At 33.9% G+C, this 5,741-nt stretch overlaps 1 long non-coding RNA gene across 3 annotated transcripts; it reads left to right on the top strand.

Annotated features, from left to right (window-relative positions):
- Window positions 1-1,315: 1,315 nt before the first annotated feature.
- Window positions 1,316-5,518, top strand: LOC113715764 (uncharacterized). 3 transcript variants are annotated; one of them, XR_011823276.1, is made up of 5 exons: window positions 1,316-1,502; window positions 1,617-1,709; window positions 1,810-2,094; window positions 4,907-5,026; window positions 5,175-5,518. It is a non-coding gene; the product is annotated as an uncharacterized lncRNA (long non-coding RNA). The 3 variants fall into 3 exon arrangements; XR_011823275.1 differs by having other exon boundaries at window positions 1,321-1,709; window positions 1,810-1,925; window positions 2,018-2,094; XR_011823274.1 differs by having other exon boundaries at window positions 1,317-1,709.
- Window positions 5,519-5,741: the final 223 nt, after the last annotated feature.

Below are 5,741 nucleotides of genomic sequence, written 5' to 3'. Positions count from 1 at the left end.
TAATTGATTTGTAGTATTTTGTCACTCATTGGACATGTAGTACAATAGACAAATTTAGTAAAAAAAATTATACTTTCACTCTCTAAAACAATATTTTAATCGTTTGGACTGAATTTGCAAAGGATTAGTAATCTCAGGGGAGGTCAGTGTAATTTTTCAAACCATAGGGGAGGTCAGTGCAAATGTCAGAAACCTCAAGGGAGGTTTCTGCAATTATCCCTTTATTATATTCCATTCCGAAAGAGTTGACGAACCAAATATCAACTATAATAATGATACACATTCCAGATACTTAAATCAAACAAATGTATTGGAATGAATGACCTCATTCCAAACCCAGAATATCTGATTTCGAATCCGAATCTGATTCCGATGTGCGAACCAAATGCCACCTTAGTGTTTAGAGTTCTTGGGTTCAAATCTTCCGATATTGAAATATGTAGATTCTCATATTGTGAATAATAAAATAATCTAATTTAATATTTCAAATATTCATGTGATTCTTGACTTTTTATTTTCCAATGAATTAAAAAATTGTCTAATTTAATATTTTAAATATTCTTGATATTCTTGAATATTCTGAAAAGAGTCATAGCTACAATTGTTGAAAGATATGTTGAAAATTAAATGCTAGAGAAAAATATGCCTACATCTTTAAACTTAATTACAAATTTAGATAAGAATTAATATTTATATAGTTGTACAAAAATTCCATGCACTCTTAGTTTGAATTGCATTTCATTGTAAGAATTTTAGAGAATTCTCTTATTAACTATTATATCTTTATTTTAAATTTTAATTATTTTTTAAATTTATAATTTTCGTGCATAGCATAGGTTATAAAACTAGTTTTAATCAATTACTTTGTTAGATCTGTGTATTTGATGGCTTGGTTGGGGTTGGGTTGGGTTGGGTTATCTATTGCATTTTAGTGACTAGTATTACGTTATTGTGCGTAAAGTGTGGTTATTATATTAGTGTGTATGTGGGTAATATTAGTGGGTTATTACGGGTAATGTGCGCTTGTAACTTGCTTAAAAGTATGGAATTTGAGTTTGAAAAAATCTTATATACATTGACAGTGTATATATTATCAAGGTTGGATGCACGATATATATGCAAAATTTGAGTTTCAAATTCAAATTTGGATTATATGTCCTGCATCCAATGATGAAAGTATATACACTATCAGTATATAAAATATTAATTTAGTTTTGGGCTTATTTTATCTCACTTTTATTTAATTCATTTTGTTGAAGCTTAAAATGTACACAGATAGGGCTTATCAACATAACATACAACGCACCAATGGGTTTCGTCGTCGTCATGTGCCGCGCACGTGAGCTGTGTAAGTTTGTGCTTCCAGATGCTCCGTTTGAATGCATGGGGTAATTGGGTTGCCCATGGGTTTTCTGCTTTGGAATTAATTGCCGTACCAGTTCCTTTCCATTTCCGGCTCTCACAGCTGCATTGTTCAGAGCTGACAGCAGAGCTTTCTCATGGTAATTGGCGTGATTCACCATGGCTGTGTCTTTTCTCTCTCCTTTTTTTGGGCAATGTTGCTCTTTCGCTTACCCAGACATATCCTCTACTTCCATCTTATCTATTTACTTTAGGGTTAGATAAAGAGAACAACAAATGCTTCTCCGCCGCTTCTCCTCTCCGTCACTTTTCTCACCAAAATTATACGACCAAAATCTTCAGCAGTGGTGAGCCTCCTCTCTTAGCTTCTTTATTTTTTTTTTTGTCAATTTGCAACTTCCTTATTTTTTGTCAATTTACAGATTCCTTATTTTTGTCAATTTGCAGCTTCGTTTGGCGATGGCAATTGAAGAAGCCGGTATTGAAATCTTCCGGAGTGTGTTGTGGGCATCATTTCTAGCTCAAAGTTTGAGATTTTTGGTTGACCTTTGCATAGATTTTGGGTTAGAAAATCTTTTATTTTATCCCATTTACTTTTCTGATCAAATTATTTTTTTATGTTGTTGTTGTTCCGTATTTTTCTTGCCCTTTTCAGATCGAGTGATTTTTTGGATGTTGTTGTTCTTCATCTTTAAAAAAAATCTACAGGAAACTGTTATCAACATAATCCAGGTAACTTTTCCACAAAATCTCCCTTTAGTTTCAGTTAATGCTCATTTTGGTTCCATTTCATAGTTCTTATTTCCTTTTCGTCCCAGCTTAATTTACTTTTGGCGGGGGGTTGTAAGTACATTCTAGGGTTTTGCTGTGTTTTTTTTTCAATTCATCTTCTTGTTTCAGTTAAGTGCTGTTTTGTTGTTAGCATAAGACTCCTTTTGTTGATGTCCTTTTGTTGCCACAATTTTGTGGAGGAAATAAAATGTTTGTCCTGTTTTTATTTCACAAGCTATGTTGGAGGTTGGAGGGAATACTGATGACATTCTGGAGATGGGTTTAAGAGTTTGATGGTTTGATTGAAGGGTTTATGATTTATTTATTAATTTTGCTTTGGGCTTTAGCAGTTCTGAATGAATTTGTGGTTGTTGTGGTTGCAGCAATTAGGACTTTGAAAGAGGAATCGATGAAGCTTTTTCTTTTTTTTTTGTCCGATTAGTCTGTTGTTGATTTTTTAACTTGCTTAGATGAAATATATGTCAAATGGTAAATCTTCATTTTTTTTTGAACTTCTTGTGGCAGGTCAATCCTAATGTTGTTTCTTTTTGTCAATAAAGAAAGATAAACATCTTGGATTGTCTTTTCGGCCAATTCGGGCATTTCATCTAATCTATTTCGTTATTCAGCTGCAGTAAACTACCTGAAGTTGGCCTAATCAATACTTTTTAGAGTTTCTTTTTTTTTTTTTCCTAATTACCGGTTTGGTAAATGGGTCGCTGACAGGATTGAAGATAGAAATTTCTAGCTTGGGTTGGGCTATCTGCTGAATTTTTGGGTGGGAGGTTGTAATTACATTTTGTCGTTGCCTCATATGCCTCTGATAAAATTTGGGAGGATTCATCTTCACATGTCTGTTGTGGTTTTCTACTGTTAGATGCGATTTTCTCCTTCCTTTTTTTACCTTTAAATGGTCAACCTGAACATTGTTTTTGGTGAAAAATATTACAAATTTTTGTGAGCCTATTTTCTGTATTCTTGCATTCTATTTGCGGTCAGGTAAAATTTACTGCAAAAATAAAGAAAACCCCACTTACCTATGTGCCAAATTTGTAAAAGAAAGTAGAAAATTGAGAGGAAAAAGAGGGGGGGAAGTATCAGTGCCAATATCAATGTCAAGGGTCATCTTCTCCTCCTTAAGAAATCTCTCTGCAGAATCCTTAATACTCTAAAAACATATAACACGTCACATATCTATGTTGTTTTTTGGCATATTTTGATAGATTTTTTTTTGTGGGTATAGTTTATTTTCATGTTTAAGCACGTGAGCTTTGTTTAGTAATTTATTTCAGGTGATTATGTTTGTTTGTTTGATTACTCTGCAATTCAACTCTTTAGTTTTCTTCTGGGTTGAGTTTAATTTTGAAGTTTTTCTGAGATTTCCTTAATGCTTTATGGCCAAGGAGGAGTTTGCAAAGTCTCGTTGGAAATGGGCTCATATAGATTTTTAGTCAATTTTTCTTAGCTTGAGCGGTTGAAAATGCGAAATGGTAAATCTGAAATAATGGAGGCTTAGAACGTACAAAATAGAAGACTATGAGATTCCAAGGCAGTATTCTACATTACTTGTTGGGCAATGTGATTATTTTGCATGACTTCATTGTTCTGCCAATCCTTAAACGTTTACCATATTAGTTGATCGAATCGACATAAGAGATCTGCAATCGATTATGTAAAAATATTCATTACTCTTATTTTCTCTGTATAGATTATAGATATCAAAGTTTTATTATCTGTGCGATACGATTGAGAGATATGAAAGCATATTTCATTTCAATGATAATGAATGTGTTTAAGGAGGATATCCAGTACTTATCATGTTAGGCATTTTGGCAGTGATTTTTTTTCAATCATTATCTCTCTGGTGATATATCACAGCGGAGGTGGATTCTCATCAAGATATGTAGAAATAAACTGATGATGAATTTAGTGTTAGTGGACTTGAATAAGAAATGGAGTATTCTATTACTGGTCAGGTTGTCAGCTATAAAAACTATCGTGCTGAAGGATGTCAGATGGATGGTTAGAAACTGCCATTTCCTGTTTAAGTTACTGATGAAGGTTCTTTGTGGAGGCAGAGACCAACTTGGTTTTTCTGAGATAACATCAGAAATTTCATTTTGCCAGTAATTTTACTAAAGTTTTGCATGACCTGGATGAGCGAGTTTCTTATGGTTCAATCAGAACATTTCAAAGCATGTTGAACTACTCTAGGAGACTTCTGCAGGATATTGAAAAGAAAATGCAACTCTCTGGGTAGAGATGTGCCTCTGATTCACCATTATTTCTGTTCTCGTGATTTAGTACACACAAACTTTCATCAATATATAAAGCTTGAATGTTTTAAGACTCGGACTTGAGGCTTTTGGGTTTAATGAGGAACCTATGCATTTTTTTTAATGTACATGACTATTTTTTCACCGTACAATCTTGCTGCTGACATTTATGGCTTGTCAATTTGTTGATGCATGTTCATGCACATATTCAAATTGAGGTGAATTGACTTTTGTTTATATAGTTGGGGCTCAGTATGTCCAAGAAAAGTGAAATAGTCTAATCTTGAGGATGTTTGTTAGAGTTTTTCAAATGAGACAAAATGTTGTGGCAGAATGAAGTTGTAAAACATAAATCCTCATCTAAGCTTGCAAATCTTCTTTTCCTTCCTGGGATCTCTCTCTCTCATGCACACACACACACACACAAAGACACAGCCCTGAACCTCCTTCTTGGCATATTAAAGCTAATGATATTGTTTCTTTTTATACTGCTGTAGGTTTATTCCTTGTAAGAGTTTCCACTCGGGCAAATGTTTGCAATCAGCAAATAGGCAAACTCTCGTCCTTTATTGCCTCCAAAAACCACGACCTCTCATTCTTGGAGACCTTATATTGTGGTATGCTAATTAACTTGCTCTTTTCTTTGAAAACCTTTTATGACTGAACTTTCTTGCTTTCTTTTAATTCTCCTATTCATACATCTTTTTATTAGTTTGTTTTTTCCCTGCCATTTTGATTCACTTAGTCTTAGTTTGTCTTTTGCAGCATGGTACTGTTTTGGGTGGAGTTGATGGGCTGGCATTTTTTCTTCACTACAATGACGAGAAGAGGACCATCATTAAAGATTTTATTACTTCGACGTTGTAATCACTTCGAAGTCTGAAACTGAAGTTCTTCTCCTGCATTTTATGTAATACGTGCCAAAGGATTTGTATAGCTCCCTAGGTGTTAGTATTGCAATTGTAACTGTTGACCAAAAAAGGTATACATTTGTTTGTGTATGAAAGAGAGAGACAGATAGAGTATGTGTGTGTGTGTGAGAGAGAGAGAGAGGGACAAATTGTGTATGTTCTATCTCTCTCTGTCTCTCACTATTGGTTGTTTACTCATCTTTGCATGGCGTACAACACATTCACACACACTCTCTCTCATAGTTTATCTCTTCTATTTCCATAGTTGCATAATCACAATATTCGAACTCGATTTGACCCATTGCTATTCCTAAGCTTAGATTTTATTAATGGGATAAAATGTTTTTCAACTCGTAACGGGCTCCATCAAATGTCCCAATTGGTATATATCGCGCAAATATAATAGTTTCAATTTATGAGT

This window comes from Coffea arabica, chromosome 11c (genome assembly GCF_036785885.1).
Source record: "Coffea arabica cultivar ET-39 chromosome 11c, Coffea Arabica ET-39 HiFi, whole genome shotgun sequence".
Classification (NCBI taxonomy): domain Eukaryota; kingdom Viridiplantae; phylum Streptophyta; class Magnoliopsida; order Gentianales; family Rubiaceae; genus Coffea; species Coffea arabica.
This window is presented reverse-complemented; position numbering and strand designations above follow the sequence as displayed.